This window comes from Hyaena hyaena, unplaced genomic scaffold, assembly GCF_003009895.1.
Source record: "Hyaena hyaena isolate Hyena2069 unplaced genomic scaffold, ASM300989v1 scaffold_795, whole genome shotgun sequence".
NCBI lineage: Eukaryota > Metazoa > Chordata > Mammalia > Carnivora > Hyaenidae > Hyaena > Hyaena hyaena.
This window is the reverse complement of record NW_024081425.1, coordinates 158586-181364: the sequence shown is the minus strand read 5'-3', so window position 1 is coordinate 181364 and position 22779 is coordinate 158586. Positions and strand designations below refer to the sequence as shown.

Here is a 22779-nt window from a genome sequence, read left to right as displayed (position 1 = left end):
AATAGAACTCTGTATCTGGCTCCACAGTGAATGTGGAACATTAGGATTCTCTCTCTCTCTGTCTCCCCCACCCCTGGCTCCTTCTCCTTCTCATGTTCTCTCTCTCTTTCTCTAAAAAGAAAAAAAATAATTAAAAAAAGTAGCAGGGGCTCCTGGGTGGCTTAGTCGGTTGAGCGTCCGACTTTCGCTTGGGTCATGATCTCACGGTTCGTGGGTTTGAGCTCCACGTCGGGCTCTGTGCTGACTGCCAGCTCAGAGCTTGGAGCCTGTTTCAGAGTCTGTGTCTCCCTCTCTCTCTGACCCTCCCCTGCTCACGCTGTCTCTCTCTCTCTCTCCCTAGAAATAAATAAAAACATTAAAAAAAATTTAAAAAAATAAAATAAAAAAAGTAGCAGACAATGATAATAGCTCAGATGTGATAACTAAGATGGAAAGGAGGAAATAAATCAGAGCAATATTTATTTAGGTAGTATAATTGCACATCCTTACCCTCAGATATGCCAAGTGGGAATGATTAATGGGAATGGACCCAAGATAATCTTGATTAAATATTTACATCATCTTTTACATTAAAGTTTTATTCTCTGAATCTACTCATCTAGGACTACTTGAGCACTGTAAGGGGCATGTGATCAAAGGAGCATGTGATTAATTTTGAAATACATTATACATGGTCTTGAAAACATTAATACATAGATTAATGCTTTTGTGCTAATACAGATACCTGTGGGAAACAAAACACAAGTTTGAAGCCTAGTATTTTTAGGTTAGAACATGATATATATTTCTGTAGAAGAGGTAAATTATTTAAATTTTAGTGCATATTTTCTATTTGACTTTATCACCTCTGGTAATTTTTTATTTATTATGAAATATGGGTAGACTTATGAGCACAGCTGGGAAGATTTCTCTTTAGATCTACTGGAGTTTAAAGTTTCAGTAGACATGGTATATCTTTTCTGGTGGTCAAAAATATTTTAATAAATATGGGTGTTTGATCTGTTAGGCTCTTGACCTAAATTGGTTTCAGGGGAGGCTTGTGTTCACATTCCTACCAAAGATGCATGAGGTTTCTATTCTCCACTCCTTGCCAACACTTGTCATTTCTTTTCTTTTCTTTCCTTTCCTTTTCTTTTCTTTTTGATAATAGCCATTCTAAGAGGTATGAAGTGGTACCCCACTGTGGTTTTGATTTGCATTTCCCTGATGATTGATGACACTTAGTATATTTTCATGTACCCTTTGACCATTTGTATGTCTTCTTTGGGAAAAATGTCTATTCAGATTTCTGCCCATTTATTTAATCAGGTTGTTTGGGTGTTTTTCTTATTGGGTTGTATGAGTTCTTTATGTATTTTAGATCTCAATCCTTTATCAGATAAAAGATTTGAAAATATTTTCTCCTCTTCAGTGGTTTTTTTTTTTTTTTGGATGATGATTGCCTTTGCTGTGCAGAAGCTTTTTAGTATGATGTCATTCCACTTATTACTTTTGCATTTGTTGCTTTTCCCTTTTGTGTCATATTAAAAACAATCTGTGCCAACACCTATGTCATAGAGCTTACCACCTATGTTTTCTGCTGAGTTTTATGGTTTCAAGTCTTACTATCTTCCACCATAGACAAAAATTAATTCCAAATGAATTGAAGACTTGGATGTAATACCTGAAACCACAAAACTTCTATGTAATTTTTTAGTGTTTCCAATCTCTCCTATGGTAGACAGAATATAAAATAGCTTCCTACGATCCCCATTTCCTAATATTTGTAATTCTGTATTATCTTTCCTTGAGGGTGAGTAGAACCTATGACTCGCTTCTAGCCAATAGAATATTACAACAGTGATGAGCTATCATTCCTGTGATTATATTACAGTATTAAGACTTTTTCTTGCTAGCAGACTGATGCTAAGAATTCTCCTCATTGGCTTAGTTAAGTAAGAGGCTATGTTGGGAAGACCACTTTGCTATGTGTCTGCCTCATTACATTGCATTACCACTTCATACCTAGCAAGTAGCTGAGGCCTTCAGTCCTATAATGAAAGGGGGGAAATTTCTACCAACAACCTCAGTGCACTTGAAAGCACATTCTTCCCCATAGAGTGTCCAGATAAGAATGCATCTTGGCCAATACCTTAAGTATGAGACCCTAAGTAGAGGCCTCAGTTAAAGTGTTTCCAGGTTCCTGATCCATAGACACTATAAGACAGACAATTCACGTGTGTTACTTTCAGCCACAAAATGTGTGGTAATTTGTGGTACAGTGATAAAGAAACTAGTACCTCTCCTAAACTCAGTAGCTAAGTATGTCTTACAGATAACTGAAGACGGAGATGTTTGCTTCTTCATCAGGCATAGTGGACTTGAATGAACACACTTAATAATTATCTGGGTAGAAAAGAGAGGGAAAAGGAAGAAAGTTGAATATAGCAGAGAAGGGATAAAGGCAGGGACATGGGGTGGAAAGTCATATTAGGGAAATTAAGCAGGTAAATTTTTGACAACTATTCATATTTCCAAATTATAATCTTTTTTAGTTTAGAACCTATTTTAAAACTTGAACGTATCATCTGTGCTGAGCTTTAAAGATTATGTGCCAAATGTAGGCCTGACTCCTTTGGGGGTTTCGTCACCCCCATGCATGATTTTTCAGACCTAGATTTGTATCGAGGGACACATAGACAACAACAGCCTCTGACCTACTCAGAAATTCTGACAAGGGAAAGAGAATAGGGTAACTGTGGTTGAAGAAAGAGGGCCTCACCTGTGGCTGATAGCTGCTTTCTGAAAGCTTATCCATTTTCTGTCAGATACTTTGTAGCAAGTGGATTATTTCACATAGGATTTTTTTTTAATATGTACATTTCCCTGTCAAAACAGCTATGATGTGAGATGATAAGAAGTTTGTATTTGGTCTCGGTCCCTGGTTCCTGGCACAGAGCTCCTAAAACCCCTGTTTGGGATGATAGAAGCATTTTTTTGTTAGAGTATGTGGTTTTATTCTCTGGTTCCAATACAAGAGCTTCTAAAACTCTTGGAATATCATAAATGACGAGTGTCTTTTTATTATCTAATGAGATGACTGATGGCAGGAGCCCCTAGGTCACTTCAGGAAGGGAGCTGCTTGCCAGAAAGACCAAGGCATGATTAGATGGTTGTATCTTTTAGTTAATCACCAACGACCATGACTTAATCACTCGTGCCCACATAAAGAAACCTCCACAAAACCCCCTAAAATATGGGATTAGAGAGCTTCCAGATTGGTAAACCCACCACGTGTCAGGAGGCTGGCATACTCAACTCCACAAGAACAGAGCTCGTTCTGGACCTCGGCCTATATACCTTTTCATCTGACTGTTGTTTGTATTCTTTATAATATCCTTATTAATAAGCTTATAACTATAAATAAAGTGTTTTACAGAGTTTGGTGTGCTGTTACAACGAATTACCAAACATATGGAGGTTGTTATTAGAACCTCTTATTTATAGCTGATAGGTCAGAAGTACAAGTGACAACGTGGGACTTAGAATTGGATCTAAAGTGGGAGGCAGTCTTTTTGGGACTGAATTCTTAACCTGTGGGGTCTGCTTTAACTCTGGGTAGTGTAAGAATTGCAGTGTAAACATAAGAATTAACTTAAAAGGCATTCAGTTAGTGAAGTAGAGAATTTCTTGGGGGGGAAACCCCACACATTTTATGTCAGAAGTGTTGATTTAAAAAGGCTTATTAACATGTAAAAGTTAGTACTTCTTAAATCCATGCCTAGATTTTTGTCCTCCTCCTATACATTTCCCTAAGTAGCTACTGATCATCTCTCTAAAGAAATTTTAGTTAACACCAACTTCTTCCCTCTTCTTTTTAACTTGAAAGCATTTCCTGGTCTTGAAAAGAAGAAAATTGTATTGTTGGACAAGAGGAAAAATAGGAGAAAGAAATTATACACAGAAAGGTTTTTCTCTGCATGTGGGCATCCCTCAGAATACAAATGCTCCATAATTGTTATAATTTTAATTTTACTATGAAAAGGTTGTTAATAATCTTTCCTAATGCAAATTTTTAGGGACTAATGGAGATACTAAGCAATGTTGAGTATAGGTTTAGTTATGAGCAAATATTAATAATTTTCTTTAATTTTCTTGGTATTGCTATATTTTAGATGAGAAGAAGGAATTCAGAAGTGAAACTCTAGAATGCAGATACTTGGATGTGAATTTGCACTTTAGACATTTTTTTTGCATTACTGAGTCATCTTTTGTTAACTGGAAAGAAATGGAGAGTTTAGGGGTGAGCAGTGTGTATATGTACTGAAGTTTTAGCTGAACACTTAGGTTTTCATTTGGCTTCAGAGAGAAAGTATAGGCTTTAGTAAACAATGGATGTATATGTGGAATTCCAGGGCATGTGAGCATTAAGAAGATCAGCAAATTAGTTTTTCATGTTGTATATAAGTGATGAATCCCAAAATTCTACTGCTGAAACCAGTATTAAATTATATGTTAACTAACTGGACTTGAAATAAAAAATAAAATAATAAATTTTTTTTTTCCTGGACATAGCAATAAAGTGAGCATGGCTGTGAGGACTCAAGAGATTACTAGGGTGAGGTCAGGCATTTCAAATGAAATGGAGGGTCCCTGGATTAGTCTAGGAGCTCATGCCAGGTGAGCTGACCTAAGATTATATTGGAAGAGTCAGATGTCATAATCTAGTGAGGAAATAGGGCAAAAGAGATTATTTGAGTTTCCAAAGACACATAGAATTCTTTATGTACCTACTTCCAGACTTCAGAAGAGAGGAAGGATATTTCCAGTGCTTGCACTCAGCCAATCTTCCCTTCTGACTCAAGAGAACATGGGTTCATTAGTAAGAGCACTTCACTTGTAGACTGTCTACATCTGCAACTCTGCCACAATGTCCCTCGATACTTAGAGCCTGGAGTCATTTGAGGGCAATGGTGAAACATCCAAACAGCTCTCCTTGAACTCTGAACTGAAAAAACGGGAGACCTCTGAAAAGAAACCACAATTAGTGACTCCTAAGCTACACACGCATCAAAGTTATGTAATTAGAAATGTAAACAGCAATAAAATGGCTTGTTGGTCTTTTATAAACATTGGAAAAGGTGAGGATCCAGTACTAGCAGGACTTACAGACATACATTTCACTAATTAATTGAAATTAACTTTGAGTGCCTACCTAATGCCAGGCTCTGTTATGGATTCTGTGGGTGCATGAATGAATGAAATTTGAAAGGTGCCTGAACTTCTAATACTTGCTTCCTAGAATGTGGTGACAGAACAATTCAGAGAATGTAAGGAAAAGAAAACCAGCTGTTATACTGTATAATGAGTGGAGGTAAAGGAGGGTGAGTGATTTTACATTGGTTGGAAGAAGATAGTTTTCTGTGTCTAGAGTCAGAGAACTTCTGGTAGAGAAACTAGTGAATGTAGACAGGAGCAGGTAGCAGGTAGCCATGTTTAAGGAGGAAAAAAAAAAAACAGAAACAAAAACAAAAAGAAAGCCACCATGACTGAAGTTAGGGGACAAAAAAGAAAGTGGTAAGAATTAAGATCAGCAAAGTAGGTAGAGGCCAAAGCATATAGAGCTTTGTAGGTCAGTATAGGAAATTTCGATTTCCTAATTTAATTTTTTAATGTTTACTTATTTTTGAGAAAGAGAGAGAAAGAACAGGGGAAGGGCAGAGATAGAGGGAGACACAGAATCTGAAGCAGGCTCCATGCTCTGAGCTGTCAGCACAGAGCCTAATGTGGGGCCCGAACCCACAAACCATGAGATTGTGACCTGAGCTGAAGTTGGATGCTTAACTGACTGAGCCACCCAGGCACTCTGGAAATTTGGATTGTATTGAAAATGTAACAAGAGAGGCGCCTGGGTGGCTTAGTCGGTTAAGCATCCGACTTTCGCTTAGGTCAGGATCTCGTGGTTCGTGGGTTCGAGCCCCGCGTCGGGCTCTGTGCTGACTGCCAGCTCAGAGCCTGGAGCCTGTTTCAGAGTCTGTGACTCCCTCTCTCTCTGACCCTCCCCTGCTCACACTGTCTCTCTCTCTCTCTCCTAGAAATAAATAAAAATATAAAAAAAAGAAAAGAAAATGTAACAAGAAGCCATTGGTAGATTTAAGCAGGAGGATAATATAATCTAATTTATGATTTGTTGTTTTGTTTTGTTTTTTTAAAAATATTTCTTGCTATAAAGAGAAGAAATGTTATTAGGAAAAGAATAGAAGCAGAGAGACAAGCTAGGAGGTCATCTGCAGTAGTCTCCAAAAGAGGTAAGGGTGGGGTCACTATGCAGTATACTTGAAACTAACATAATATTATATGTCAACTGTATTTCAGTTAAAAATTCAAAAATGGGGGCCCCTCTTTTGATTCAGTTAAGTGTCTCACTCTTGGTTTTGGCTCAGACTATGATTTCCCAGTTCATGAGTCTGAGCTTCACGTCGGGCTCTGGGTTGACAACACGGAGTCTGCTTGGGATTCTCTCTCTTCATCTCTCTCTCTGCCCTCCCCTGTTCATACACATACACATGCACTCTCTCCCTCTCCCTCAAAAATAAATAAGTAAATAAACATTTAAAAATTTTTAAGAAGAGAGTTAATGGTGGATTGCATTAGGGAGGACACTGAGTAAACAAAATGAAGAAACGGATTTGGAATATATTTTGAAAGTAGAGCCATAAGAACTTGTTTATGCTTTGGAAGTCAGCTTTGAAGAAAAGGAAAGAAAAATAGAATATCTATAGATTGTATTGAAAGCCATGGGAATGAGTGAGTTCCCCTAGAGAGAAAATTAAGGCCAAAAATTGATGGAAGGTCTAGGACTGAGCCTTTTAACTCTCCCACATTATTCATTTAAGTAGAAGAGAAGCCGGCAAAGACATCAATAAGTATCCCTCCATTAATGATGTCTAGAATGATGGTTTTCACAATTTGAGCGGCGGCAATGTTTACTTGGTGAGAGAAGGGGGACAGATTTGACCTGAAAGCCATCAAAACAAACAACCAAACAAAGTTGAATTCAGAATCAGTAGAATGGTGGTTGCCAGGGTGTGGGGGCCTAGGAGAAATGGGAAGATGTCGTTCAAGGGGTGCAGACCTCCAGCTATAAGACAAATGAGTTCTGTAAGTCTAATGCACAACATTGGGACTATAGTCAATACGACTGTATCGTACACTCGAATTTGCTAAAGGAGCAAATCTTACGTATTCTCACCACACACACAAAAGATAACTATGTGAGATGATGGATGTGTTAATTAACTTGGTTGCAGTAAACATTTCACAATGTATGTGTATGTCAAAGCATCATGTTGTCCACTTAAATATATACAATTTTGTTTATAAAATATACCTTAAAAACAGATAGAGAATTTTTTTTTTACAAGTGTGTGTGGGAAGGGGGGGGGGGGGAAGGCCTAAGCTACCAAAGCAGTTTTCCTGCCATGACTATGCTTTTTTTCTGCCAAGCATTAAAGTCACTCCCAAAGGTCAAAGGTTAGTTCTGGATAATTTAAAAAAAAAAAAAAAAAAAAAGATTGTGTGTTATACAAAAAGCTAAGAGAAATAAAAATTTTAGTGGAAAGAGACAAAATATTTCATTTTAGAAGAATGATTAACAAACAATGCATAGATGTAGGGCACACACTCTCGAACTGGTTGTTTCCCTATTTAAAATACAGAAGTTTAACTCCACTGCCAATAGACTGTTCCTCCCCTCTGTGGACACTGATATTTTCCAAATGTCAGGGAGAATTTTCTATCTGCTTTAGGATAGCTGTTTTCCACTGGAGGAAAACCTATGTATGTATCTACCTTATAGAAGACACCATCTGTATTTGCCAAATGTTCTGAACAATGCAGGAATCTAGTGCCTTGCTTACATTCCTCCTGGTGACTTGCTATCAATGACCAAATGAGAAGGACGAAGGCTCTTAAATTCTGCAAGGTTGAGGGGTGTGGGAATGACGCAGCTGAGCACAGTGGAATCCTCCATTTGTCAAAGACAGATGACCCAGTTTGTGGGCCTCCCAAGTCCTTTTTTGATTTCCCTGTTCTACCACGTTTTCAGTGCTTTTTTGGAAACTATACCAGATGGTGAGAGGGGTGACTTAAAAAAGAAGAAAAAAGAAAGAAATCGAGGTACTTAATGTTTTTGGCTCTGGTGCTTCTCGGCAAATCTGATTTTAACTTTTGTGTGTAAATGGAAACAAATACATATGTATCAATTAAGTAGTATGGCCATTTAAATCCACTTAAATAGAATAGTTTTCTTAAACTTGCAATAGGCAGAGGTTGGCTTTAACTCAGACGTGGATTTGTGATTGTTATGATAGGGATGCAGGAGGGGATACCCAGCAGAGGAAGAATGGAGGAAAACCCCATGTCATTGTTTGAACTAAATTCCAATTTGGGTGCTGATAAAATTCCCCACTAGGCAGAGAGTAGGGGCTTGGCACTGCAGTGCACTGCAGCTTGACTCAGGATTCAGGCCTGTGTCCATTCTTCTTACCAGCATGTCATGTATCACACAAATGTCTGTTCAATGAAGATGGCCCACATTCTAAGGAAATGCATGAGATCTGTTCCAACAGAACACCTTGATGCCTTTGGCTGGTGTGACAGAATTTTAGGAATGGTAGAAATTTAGTCTTCAGATGAATAAACGAGTGCATAAAGAAGGCCAACTCAAGGGTCACAGTTATCCAGCTCCTTCTCTTCAACTGGAGACCGGAGCCCATGCCTCTGCATCGCCTCTCCAGAGCTGTTGGATTCCCTCATGTTAAAATTTCAGATGTCAAAATCCTGGTAATGCCCTTGATAAGCTGTGATAAGAATTCCATTCTATCTCTGGTCTTGCCCAAACCCACTATGCCAGTCTAATTGTGGGGGAAAAAATATCACACAAATACCCATAGGGAAATTCTGCAAAATACCTGCTAGTAGCCTCCAAACTGCTCAAAGCAAGGTCAATAAAACCAAGAAAGCCTGAAACGCTGTCATAGTTGAAAGGAGCTTGAGGACACATGACAACAAAATGTAACGTGGTGTCCTAGATGGGATGCTGGGATAAAAAGTGGGCACAAAGTAAAAACTAAGGAAATCTCAATAAGGTATAGAGTTTAGTTAATAATAATAATGTTGGTTCATTAATTGCGACACATGTTCCATAATAATGTAAGATGTTAATGATGGATGGAATTGAGTTTGAGGTATGTGGGAACTTTCTGTACTATCTTTACAAGTTTTTCATAAATCTAAAACTATTTTAACATAAAATGTTTTTTTTTAAGTGTATTCATTTATTTTGAAAGAGAGAGAGAGTGTGTGCATGCTGGGTAGAGGCAGACAGGGAGGGATAGAGAACTCCAAGCAGAGTCCATGCTGTCAGTGCAGAGCCCAATGTAGGGCTCAAACTCACAAACTGTGAGATCATGACCTGAGCTGAGATCAAGAGTCAGACACAACCGACTGACCCACCAAGCTGCCCCATAACATAAAATACTTATTAAAAATCATACTGACCTATGACAGGCTTATCCACCTTTTTTATTAAATAAGAATTTCACTCATTAGTTGTCACTGCAGTTATCATTGCCTATTCGCTTCATAGGAAAAGCAAAAGGAAAGCTCTTTTTCAATTTCTAAGATTTCTACAATTTCAGAATTTTTCTGTGAAATAATAACCTAGTATGCCAAGATTCTGAGAATTTTGATTTTTATTTGGTAATGAACTCATGCATTTTAGAGCCAATTCCTGGATGAAGTAGAGAGATAAATTTTCTAACCACAAAGGGTAAATGTTTCCATTCAAGCTGATTCATGTTCACAATATCAATTTTCTGATTAATGAATTCTAATTGCTTGCTAATTTTTTTATGAATTATTTATCTCCAGTGATGGAAATATTCCAAACTACCAAAATGACATAAAATTATATAGAATCAGAGAAAATATATCCCACTTAACTGGTTCATACTAAATAAGAAAGTTCTTAAGCATGCTTTTTTTAATTAAATGTTTTATTTGAGTTAACTCTAAATTCACATGCAGTTGTAAGAAACGATACAGACAAATCAGGGTTCCCTTCAGGCTCTCCCCCAAGACAGCATCCTGCATAACTAAGAAAATAATACTATCCACCAACCTTATTCCTATTTTACTAATTTTACATGCATGCAGGTGTGTGTATGTGTTTGTGTGCTTATTTCTATTCAATTTTGTCACAGGTGTTGATTCATTTACCTGGCATCACCGTGAGGATGGATGAGTTTTCTGGAGTCCTCTTTGCATTCCTGGATGGGTCTGAAAATAATATTGACAATAACAGATTAGCAGGGGAAAGCGTAGACATTTTATTGAATGTGTACTTGTAAATGGGAGCCCTCAGTAGAGAACGAAGACCTGAAGAAGTGAGTGAATAGAGCAAGAAACTTTTATACCTTTTATTATTTTTTTAATGTTTTAAATGTTTATTTATTTATTTTGAGAGTGGGGCAGAAAGAGGGAGAGTGAATCCCAAACAGGCTCTGCATTATAAGCGTGAACAAGGGAGGGGCAGAGTGAGAGAGAGAGAGAGAGAGAGAGAATCTCAAGCAGGTTCTGTGCTGACAGCGCAGAGCCGGACATTGGGCTCCATCTCACAAAACATGAGATCATGACCTGAGCTGAAATCAAGGGACAGATTCTTAACTGACTGAGCCACCTTGACATCCTACTTTCATACCTTTTAGACCAAGAAATACTACATTGATGAAGAATTGACAAGACAAAGGTGTTTGGGCTAGGGGTAGTAAATGACGAAGAAGAAACTAGGAAGATAAAGGTAGTTTGCACAGATTTCTCAGCCCCAAATACCCAGTCTCTGGTGATTAGAATGTCATCTTTCCTCTTGGTGCAGAAGGGTCATTTTACATGAAAGATTTATCTCCTGCTTTTAGGGAAGAAGGGAACAGGTGGTCAGAATGACCTCCCTGTTTTTGCCATTTTCTCAAACTCCTTCAGCTTAGAATATTCAATATGCCAACATACCATATTTTGGGGGTGGTGTGTCCTGAGCCCCATCACCAGTTGCAATATTTAACAGTGCTCACCACAGTCACATCTGCTTTCTCCCCTCCCTCCCCGTTTCCCAGAAACCACTAATCTGTTTTCCATCTCTTTAATTTTGTCATTCAAGAATGTTTTATAAATGGAATCACATAGTATATAAACTTTTGAGATTGATTTTCTTCCTGTCAGTATAATTCCCTTGAGATAATTTCAGTAATTGTATGTATCACTAGCTTGTTCCTTTTAATTTTTAAGCAATTTTCTGGGTGGCTCGGTTGCTTGAGCATCTGACTCTTGTTTTTGGCTCAAATCATGATCCCAGTGTCATGGGATTGAGCTCCACATCTGGCTCTCATGCTGAGCATGGAGCCTGCTTAAGATTCTCTCTCTCTCTCTCTCTCTCTCTCTCTTTCTCTCTCTGTCTCTCTCTCTATCTCTCTCTCTCTCCCCCACTGTCTCTCCCCTGATCACACTCCCTCTCTCTCAAATAAATAAATAATAAAGAGAGAGCGAGCTAACTCTTATATGAATTATTTATCACTAGTAATGGAAATATTCCAGGCTACCAAAATGATACATATTTTGGTATATATGACATTATATATATAATACATTTTTTAAAAAGTAATTTTCCACAATATGGATGCTTTTTGTTCATCCACCCATTGAAGGATATCTAGGTTGTTTCTAGTCAACCTAGATAATGATAAAATCACTAAAAACATGGGTGTACATGTCTTTGTATGAACATAAGTTCTCATTTCTCTGGAATAAATGTTCAAGAGCACAATTGTTGGGTCACTGTGTAAGAACAGGTCAGCTTTATAAGAAACTGTGAAACCCTTCTTCAGAGTGGCTGTTTTATTTCACATTCCCACCAGCAATAAATGAATGATCTGGTTTCTTTGCATTCTTGCCATCACTCAGTATTATCACTATTTTCTTTTAGTCATTTGGATAGATATGTAGGGATATTTAATGATTATGGTTTTAAATTTGCATTTACTTAATGATTAATAATGTTGAAAGCCTTTTATATGATAACCATCTATATATATTCTTTTATTCATTTTTAATCAAATTCCTGTTTTTTTCTTACTGGTTTGAGAGTTTTTATATACTCTAAATACAAAGCCCTTCTTGAATATTTGGTTTGCATATATTTTCTCCCTGTCTCTCAATTGTCCTTCCATCCCTTTAACAAGGTCTTTCACAGAGAAAAAGTTGTTCTTAAAAAAATGTGTTGAGGTCAACTTTAACAATTTCATGGATCATGTCTTTGGTGACAAGCCTAAGTACTGTTTTCCTAACCCTGGGTTGCAAAGATTTTTTATTACATATATGTATTTTTTAAAAAGTTGTATAGTTTATATTTCAGTCTATGATCCATTCTGAATTAATTTTGTATTAATGTGAAGTTTAGGTTGAGGTTCATATCTTTGCCTGTGGATGTCCAATTGCTTCAGCAACACTTATTGAAAAGACTATCCTTACTTCATTGAGTTGTTCTGTACCTTTGTCAAAAATAAGTTGGAAATATTTGTGAAAGTCTATTTCTGGGATCTCTATGCTCTTTCATTGATCTATGTATTTACTATGATACTGCCTTGATTATTGTCATATAAAAAATTTTCAAAACTTAAAGAATGTAAAATTCCTAATATTTGTCTCAAGTAATATAATATAGATTGTACTTTAAGTACAAAAAAGACAGTTTGCTAGTCCCTCCTATTTACCACTACGCTGGTATTGGTTGATTATGGACAAAAAGGAATGAAGAAATCATTTAAATTTTAGAGGAGTATAATTGGCAGAACTCTTCCTCTACTTGGAAAAGGATTGAGAGTCCTGACAACTTCAGAATCTTTTCCCCATTGTTGCCCATATTTTTGATGCTTTTATTTATATTCTTCATTTTTACAGATGAGGAAATTGCAGTTCGTTGACAGGTGGTAGGACTAATGTCATGATTGGAAGGTAGTTAGCTCGGTCTCAAACTTCATAATTTTATCCACTCTATGATACTGTTTCTGATATTTTGGTCTTCAGTGTCACTCAAGCCAATAACTCTCACCTCCACCTGAAAGATTCTTGGAAGTCTAGATTAGGGTTCCTGATTTTGGCCCAAATGAACCGTCAGGTAGAAAGTGGTTTTATTAATTTAGTCATAAAATATTAATTATTGAGTATCAACACAGGCCTGGCCTGGCCCTAATGGAATATATAATTTGTCAGGGAGGCAGACAATAAACAAACAAACAAACTTATATATACATATGACAGATATAGAAACTATGTGTTTATATATAATAAAATAATATTTATATAGTAAAATATATTTGATAAAAACAAAATTTTTAGTGGCACCTGCGTGGCTCATTTGGTTAAATGTGTGACTCTTGATTTTGGCTCAGGTCATGATCTCTTGGTTCCTAAGATCAAACCCTACATCAGGCTCTATGCTCACAGAACATAGCCTACTTGAAATCCGTCTCTTCTCTCTCTCTCCATCTGTCCCTCAACCACTTGCTTTCTTTTAAAACTAAATAAATATTATCAAAAGTTTATTTACATTGTTAAAATATGTAATAAAATATAAAATTTTCAATAAAATAAATTTATATATAATAAAGTATATAATATGTAATATAGGGAAGGAAGTTCTCTACTCTTCAAGTTCTTCCAGCTAGACTAAGAATTAAATTTACATGAAACAGATTAACAGGAATAAAAAACAGAGTTGTATTACATGCTCATGGAGGCCCAATAGTGAAATTGAGACCTGAAGAAATTACAACGTCAGGTTTTTTATATATATATATAAACAATATATTTGTGAGTAATTGACAAGATAAAGAAAACAGATGTTTTGGAGCTAAATTAGTAAGGAATTCTATGTGGAATTTGGGTTGGGGTAGGGGATTAGTAAGAAAATAACAGAGCTATTAAAATAGGCTTCTCAGCTCTAAATTTCCTATCTCTGGTGATAAAGATGTCTTTTTGCTTCTTAATACAGGGATGGTATTTTTTTCAAATGAGAGATTTGTTTTGTGTTTTCAGGGGGACAGAGAAGGGTATGAGTGTCCTTGAAACTTCTCCTTCCCAATTAGCTTCATACAAAGTAATTAATATGCCATTATGATACACTTTGGGTGGCCTATGCTAAATGCCCTAACCACAATTCTAAAAACCAAAGGACTGAAAACCAAAGATAAGTTTATAACTTATTTGATGACTAAAGCTGCCTTGAACTGACTATAGTCTTTATTTTTCTCACTTGAAATTAATATTAATGAATTTCATTATGGGATTGTGGCCCAGATTAGGGGGAATAGGCTATTACATAATATGTAGTAAATGTCCCATACTATCTTTTTAAATTTTAAAGATCGTATTATTTTGGAGGCCCATTTGTTCTAGACGGTTTTGGATAAGAAAATATAAACCTGTATTATTAAATTGGTTGGAAGAGGAGCTGTAATGAAAACTAGAGCGTCCGGTGTCTACTGTGTCCTATAGCACTTGCAGGGCTGTGCTTCTATAGTTTCACCCTGTGAGGGCTCTGATGTGTTTTCTTTCTTTCTTTCTTTCTTTTTTAATGTTTTATTTATTTCTAGGAGAGAGAGAGAGATAGCGTGAGCAGGGGAGGGCCAGAGAGAGAGGGAGTCACAGACTGAAACAGGCTCCAGGCTCTGAGCTGGCAGTCAGCACAGAGCCCGACGCGGGGCTCTACCCCAAGAACCGCGAGATCATGACCTAAGCGAAAGTCGGACGCTTAACCGACTAAGCCACCCAGGCGCCCCTCTGATGCGTTTTCTAAAGGCATGAGCTCTGTAAGCTGGGGCTTGATGTCTTGCTGTCGATGGTGTTGCTGGGCAAACCTGGGAGTCTCTGGACCCTGAGGTCTTGACCCAGCTAGACCTAAAGGAGTTGCTGAGGGTGCTGAGGGTATTTGGTGTTGTCATGAGAATGAATTCAAGGACAGACATGCAGCACAGCAGAAAAGCAACACAGGTGAGAAAGTTCATTAAAGCAAGAAGTATACTCTAGAGATATGAGAGCAGGTGAGCTTGAGAGAGAGAATGAGACAGAGACAGAGAGCTGTGTGCCCTGAGGGTTGGGTTTCTGGCTCCTGTGTTAATAACCCCTTCCTGCAAGTGGTACTTTAGCAGCGCCTTTCAGAACTGACAGCCCTGTGCTAAAGTGTGTTAATTCTTTCTCACCAACTTTCCACTTGACCTTGGAAAAAAGCCTTTCTGAATACCCAACATTTGACAGAAACTTTGTAAATACATATATTTTTATTTTAGCCTTGCCATGCAGACTGTGAGAAATAAGCCCACTGTCCCATACAAAGGAGGGACACAGAGACTTGGAGCACAGTGAAGAAAGGCTTTAATTGGTGTTCTTGCAAGACTGGATGTCTGATGGACAGGCACACTCTGGGAGGTTGCAGCAGGCAATTTATCTCCTCGTGTGAAGTCCCTCCCTGATTCCTCCTTGGCTGAATAATACAGAGGTTACAGCCTTACCCAGAAGTCTTCGATACCCATAGAAGGCCAAAAAGTAGTCTGATTGCAACGAATATACATTCATTGAGATGATGTAGAAACTTCAGTTCTTTGGTGCATGTTTATTGCAAAGCCCGTGAAAACTAAGCCCATGAAATGGAGAGGGGAAGAAGAACCAGGGAGTGAAGTGTTTAAGGATTTGGGTCTCCATTGTGGGGGCGGGGGGAGCTTCGAATATATTTCCAATGGGTTGTAAACTTATTATTACTAGACAGCATATTTGGTATTTATTTGGTATTTGTGAAAATGAATCCTCTCACTTACTTCTCACAAAGACTTTGTTTCTTCTGACAGAACTTAAAAGCATAAGCAATAAAAATAGGGGCACCTGGGTGTCTAAGTCAGTTGAGTATCTGAGTTTGATTTTGGCTCAGGTCATGATCCCATGGTCATGAGATGGAGTCCTGCATTAAGCTACATTCTAAGCATGGAACTGGTGTAAGATTTGCTCTCTCCAGGGGCACCTGGGTGGCTTAGTCTGTTGAGCATCTGACTGACTTCGGCTCAGGTCATGATCTTACAGCTCGAGAGTCTGAGACCCACACTGGGCTCACTGCTGTCAGCCTGTCAGTGTAGAGCCCACTTTGGATCCTCTGGCCCCTCTCTCTGTCCCTCCCCCACTTGTGCTTTCCCCAAAATAAAGAAAATCTTTAAGAAAAGATTCTGTCTCTTCCTCTGCCCCCTCCCTCCCTCTCTCTCTCTAAAATAATAACAAATTAATAAAAAATAAATATAAAAACAAACCAAAGCAAAACAAAATAAAAATCCCCTGAGTGTATTTGTTTTCTGGGGCTACCATAACAGAGCACTACAGACTGGGTGGCTTAAACAACAGAAATTTATTTTCTAATCACTCTGCAGGCTTGAAATCCAAGATCAAAATGTCAGCAGGGTTGGTTTCTTCTAAAACCTCACTTCTTGGCTTGTAGATAGCCTAGGCTCATATTCACAGGGTATTCTTCCTCTGTGAGTCTGTGTCTCCTCTTTCTTATGGACAGCATTCACACTTAATTAGGGTCCACCCAAATGACTTCGTGTAACCTTGAAGGGATTAATTGTCCACCAAAATGAGCAGGGAATAAACGTTATCTAAACTTTAGCAGAACCTCCTAAAACAATATAGGTTCCATTGACTCCCACAGAGAGTTTCCTGCTGGGGAAAGACTGAGTGTACGTAACAACTGTAATACTAATTCAGTTGCCATAAACCACACCATCTCTGGGAGCTTTCATTGAAAACAGAAACTGTTCATCCTCATTAGCATCAAAATGCCCAGTTGAACCTCTCACACTTTCCCACTGAAGCCTTTAACCCCTTTCCTATCTCCTGTTAAGTTGGTATATAAACCTTTACCCCTGTCTATTCAGGGGTTACTAATTTCTGAGTTCATGGTATGAAAAAACTTTGTCTCTTCTCCTATTAATTTGTCTATTTTCAGTTAATGCCCAGGTCCCCAGCCACTGAGCCTAAGAAACATCTTTCCTCCCAACAGCCTTAATTACCTTTTTTTGTTTTGTTTTGCTTATTTTTGAGAGAGAGAGAGAGAGAGAGAGTGAGCAGGGGAGGGTCAGAGAGAGAGACACAGAATCTGAAACAGGCTCCAGGCTCTGAGCTAGCTGCCAGCACAGAGCCCGACGCGGTGCTTGAACCCACAAACCATGAGATCATGACCTGAACCGAAGTCGGATGCTTAACCAGCTGAGCCAACCAGGTGCCCCCAGCCTTAGCTACCTTTTAAAGGTGCTGGCTCCAAACATAGTCACCTTCTGAAAGGCTTGGAATTAGGACTTCAGCAGATGAATTTGGGGGCAAAATTCAGCCCACAACACTCAGCTATGGATTTCTCCAAATCACCCTCTTCTCTCATGCTAGGGAATTACTCTTAGACAAAGTTTACACATAGCATTTCTCCTCTTTTTTTTTTTTTTTAACATAATCTCCATGCCCAACATGGGGCTTGAACTCACAGAACCCTGAGATCAAGAGTCACATGCTCTACCAACTGAGCCAGCCAGGTGTCCCTCATTTCTCCTCTTAGTAGATCACAAACTTTTGTGAGAAAAGTCCTCTTAGGAGCCCAACTTATTTACCCCTTGGACATGACCAGATGTGTCTTACTCTTGCAATGAAGATGCTTAGAATTGAGTTTGATGTTGGAAAGCCTGCTGTAATCTGCAAAGTACTTATTATAAAGCAAATGTGCAAAATATGAAGTCAGAAAACTATTCCCTGATGGCTAATAATTTAGGCCAACATTCTCTATTCTGCTTTGTCTATCTGGATAGAGAGTTGCCCAAAGGATGAATTTGAATGTTCATCCTAGGCTTTGAACTTCACCTGATGAATAGTTGAACAGAAATAGAAGATCTTACTACAAGGTGTTAAGAGAGGACTATACTATTTATAATCCTCTAAAACCAGAATAAAATAAATTAATTCATGACCTAGAAGGAGCAATTTTTTTCAGTTTCAGACCCCATTTACTTCACATAGCAACCAAATTACCAGTAAAGGACTGATTGGATTTCCAGTCACAAAAGCTTGAAGGGAATCTACTGGAAACTGACTATTCTCCTTAATCAGCCTATTTCTTGCCCTGTCCTCCTCTGTCTTGGGGCTGATGAAATAAGGTGTATTCCTTGGCATTTGCTGATATTTGGTCATGGAAGTCAAGCTTTAGGAAGCCGGCTATAATAAATCACCACAGATTTGCATATTATAAGGCCTTTAATATACAGACATTTCTTGGATGAAAACAAAGTCTCAAGTGTGTATTGATGGATTCATTTTAAACACATTAACTTTGTCATTTTAAGGATATTATTTTCAGTTAGTGTTTAGTGTTACATACACTGCTATATAATTTATTCACATGTAAAATCGAATTGCAAAACTCTAAAACATGGTGCAAAAATCTGAAATTTTCCTGTTAAAGCTGAAACAAAATGGAGGAAATATTTCTAGAACTACTGATACCCTGATAAAAGGTATCATGATATCCTGATAAAAGAACATAAAAATGTTGAAAACACATGGAAATAAATCTGCTCATACAGTATGCACACAGATATTAAGATTCCATCCATGATAACATCCATGTTAGTTATCATTTCTTTATTTATGTATCCATTTCAAGAAGTGATTATTTAGTGCCTACTTTTATTTAAAAATTTCTAATGTTTTTTTATTTATTTCTGAGAGAGTAAGAGAAAGAAGCATGAGCAGGGGAGGGTCAGAGAGAGAGGGAGATACAGAATCTGAAACAGTCTCCAGGCTCTGAGCTGGCTATCAGCACACAGCCCGACACAGGACTCGAACCCACGAACCATGAGAAAATGACCTGAGCTGAAGTCAGATGCTTAATCAACTAAGCCACCCAGGTGCCCCAAGTGCCTACTTTTTGTTAGACATGGTGCTAGGCACTAAAATATGTGAAAATGACATGAGTTCTATTTCTAACCATGTAAATAATTAATTGAGATAATCAGACAGTGAAGAAGTATATATATTGGGGCACCTGGGTGACTCAGACAGTTAAGTGTCCAACTTCTGGTTTCAGCCCAGGTCATGATCTCATGGTTTGTGAGTGTGAACCCTGCATCAGACTCTACACCAACAGTGCAAAACCTGCTTGGGATTCTCTTTCTCTCCCTTTCTCTACCCCTTCTTTATATATATATATATATTGCTTAGAAAAATATGTTGGTAAACAAAAAAAGGCCTGGAATAGCATATCTCAAAATGCTCTTGGTAGGTAGTTACCTTTGTTGGATTACAATAGTTACTTTTATATTTGCCTTTTTCTATATTTTTCAAGTTTTCTGGAACTTGAAATTTAATATGTTCAATTTAATGATTTAGTGAGGAGAAAGATGTATTGTAAACAAAAGTAAAACTGTCTCACATCAAACTAAAGGGTATGATAATGGCTACTAGAGGTGCCCCAGATCTGTTACACTTCTCTTTCTTAGTAAGAAAACCACTTATTTTTAGCTGGGCATTAAAGCTCAGAATAAATATTTCATTTCCCAGTTGTCCTTGTAGCAACTGGTCATGTGACCAAATTCTGGCCAATGAGATATACATAAAAGTATTATATACAGCTCCCAGGAAAATTCTGAGATCTTCTAATATTAATGATAGTAACTGTTTAGGAAACCAGAAGAGATTCTGAAGAAAAAAGAAGAAATGATTAAAAGAAAATTGTTTAAACTACAGCATTTTCTGTGATATGAATACCTGGAGAATCTGAAAAAGTGTTAAGATTTGTGCATGTAAAACAAAATTTCTGTACATGCATTTCCCATGGTTTTTTCTTTGTTAAATAAAGGCAAAGTCCTCCAGTAGTATTTTGTTTGTAATAACTAATGTGAAAAGAAGGCATGCTTCATCATGGTAGTTGATTCATACAATCTCAGGCCTATTTCGGAGGAAGGTTGGACTTGTACTGAGAGTTCTTCCCATGTCCTGATTGCTAAAAACAATGGTGTAGGTCACAGGAATTCTACAGATACTTTCAGCTGCAAATTCCCGAAATGTTCACTCAAAGTGGTTTAATCACTAAGAGCACATATTACACCATATAACAAAAGGTCTGGAAGTACATGGTTCCAAGGTAGGTTAAATCAGTCACTCAAAAGAATGATTTCTAGCTCAAAATGTTGAGCTTTTCCTTCATACTCTTACAATGGATGCAGCTGACTCTAGCATCAGGGCCTCACATGACAGTGCTCTATAGCAAGGATAGAAACACTGTCCCAGGAAGCCCCACCACATTTCCCTTTAAATTCATCTGGCAGAGATACTTGTGGTTAAAGGAATCATTGGCAAATGGTAGAGATGTTTGGATTAGCTCAGGCAAACCTGTGCTCTTCCTTAGGGACTGGGCAAGTGTCTAAAATTATGTGGATGCCCCAAATCTTTAAACAATGAGGTTAGATTAGCCATAAAATGATCTAGCTATGGGACCTGCAAGTACTAGTTCTTTTACACTGAAGACTGATATAAAGTACAAACCTAGGCTCACTAAAGCTTCTCTCCAGTCTATGTAGATATTTTGCATGTATAATAGTTAAAAAAAGCCTTTTTTCTAAGACAAGAAAGAATATCATACACACATGTATAGACAACATATATATCATACAATGAATGTAAATAAATTATTGCATGCTATATAAAATATACATGAGCATGATGGAAATTTAAAGAACAACAATTACTCTGTAAGAGTACTGACGATTTCTATGGTACCCATTTACATAATGGAAAACAAAATCACAAAGCCTTTTAGGTAGACCTTTTTGCAAATCCCTGCAATAAACTTGTCCTTCCTCTAAATGTTAATGCTTTATTTCTCTTTCTGGAATGGACAAATAACTCACACAAAATGTTCAGCTGAGTGACCTTTTATGGGTGTTATCCCTGTCATGGCCTAAGTCTGTCCCTTCTGGGAGTGAGTAAAGAAGTAATGCAATGAAGAATGCTGGTCTGAGTTTGCACTTTTCCCTAAGTGCTCAATTCCAACAGAAAGCCCTGAGTGTTAGGAACAACTCTTCCAAGCGTTCTACAATAACAAAGACAAAGATATCTACAAAAACAGTTGTTAAGGACCAACATGTTACAAAGGTTTTTCAATCAATATAAAATAGTGCATGGTTTTATTAGGATTCACTTGACAAATTTATTTATTTTTATTAAAAAATTTTTTTAACATTTATTTATTGTTGAGAGACACAGAGAGACGAGGAGCGGAGGGGCAGAGAGAGAGGGAGACACAGAATCCAAAACAGGCTCCAGGCTCTGAGCTAGCTGTCAGCACAGAGCCCGAAGTGGGGCTGGAACCCACTAACCGTGAGATCATGACCTGAGCCGAAGTCGGACTCTTAACCAACTGAGCCACCCAGGAGTCCCTGACAGATTTATTTTTTAACTGAGGTATTGTTGACACACAATGTTACATTAGTTTCAGATGTACAACAAGTGATTGGTTGTTGTATACTATATAACATTATATTTTGGTTGTATGTAAGCTATATGATTTACTATGCTCCCCACAAATGTAACTACCATCTGTCACTACAGTCCCACTGACTATATTCTCTATACTCTACCTTTTATCTCCATGACATATTCATTTCATACCTGGAAGGCTCAACCTCCGACTCCTCTTCTCCCACTTGCCTATCTTCCCACCCCACCCCCTGACAACCACCACTTTGTTTTCTGTATTTATGTGTCTGATTTTGTTTTTTATTTGTTTGTTCATTTTTTAGATTCTACATATAAGTGAAATCATATGGTATTTTTCTTGCTCTAATTTATTTTACTTAACATTATACTCTCTAGATCCATCTATGTTGTTGCCAATGGCAAGGTCTCATCTTTTTTATGACTGAATCATATTCCATTACATAGATATATCTCTGGGTTTTTTTTATCTACTCATCTATCCATGGACGCTTGTGCTGCTTCCATAACTTGGTTGTTGTAAATAATGTTATAATGAAAGAATTTATAAATTCATAAACTCTTATATTTGAAAAATGTCCTATAAATAATCTACTTAATCTCCTTAACTTACAAATTCATAAATGGAGGAGCTGAGATCTCAAAAATTTATCAAGGCCACACTTCTTTTGGGTAGAAGAGCCAAAAACAAAAATAAAACAAAACAAAACAAAACCCATCCATGACTTCTCGTTACTAATTTAGTGTTTTTTCTCTAGTTTGTTTTGTTATTCCAATCATTGTAATAATTTTGTTCATTCACATTAACAGTGATAAAATTAAAGATAATACTGAAATGTAAAACACTGTTACATTAAAAATGAAGCTCATGCTTTGTTTTCAGGGAAGGGAAACCACATGGGGCACCTGGGTGGCTTAGTTAGTTAAGCATCTGGCTCTTGATTTTGGCTCAGGTTGTGATTTCACCGTTTGTGGGTTTAAGACCCCATGTTGGGCTCTGCTTTGATAGTGCAGAGCCTGCTCAGGATTCTATCTTTCTCCCTTGCTCTGTGCCCCTCCCCACTCTCTCTCTCTCTCTCTTCAAAATAAATAAACTTTTAAAAAAAGAAGCTATAAATAATGATTAGAACAAGAAAACTGTATTTTAGGTAGTAAGAGTTCTGTCCCAATTCT

The 22779-nt window shown here is 37.5% G+C and overlaps 2 long non-coding RNA genes across 3 annotated transcripts in view; one reads left to right on the top strand and one right to left on the bottom strand.

Annotated features, from left to right (window-relative positions):
• Nucleotides 1-2861: 2861 nt before the first annotated feature.
• LOC120221626 lies at nucleotides 2862-5256 on the bottom strand. Of its 2 annotated transcripts, none has more exons than XR_005525849.1 (3): nucleotides 5195-5256; nucleotides 4770-5006; nucleotides 2862-2950 (listed from the first exon to the last, which is right to left on the bottom strand). It is a non-coding gene; the product is annotated as an uncharacterized LOC120221626 (long non-coding RNA). The 2 variants fall into 2 exon arrangements; XR_005525848.1 differs by having other exon boundaries at nucleotides 4774-5006.
• Nucleotides 5257-6216: 960 nt separating this feature from the next.
• Nucleotides 6217-22779, top strand: part of LOC120221633 — a 31646-nt gene continuing 15083 nt past the window's right edge. The window contains exon 1 of the long non-coding RNA XR_005525850.1: nucleotides 6217-6287. This is a non-coding gene — a long non-coding RNA (uncharacterized LOC120221633). The remainder of the gene's footprint in view (nucleotides 6288-22779) is intronic.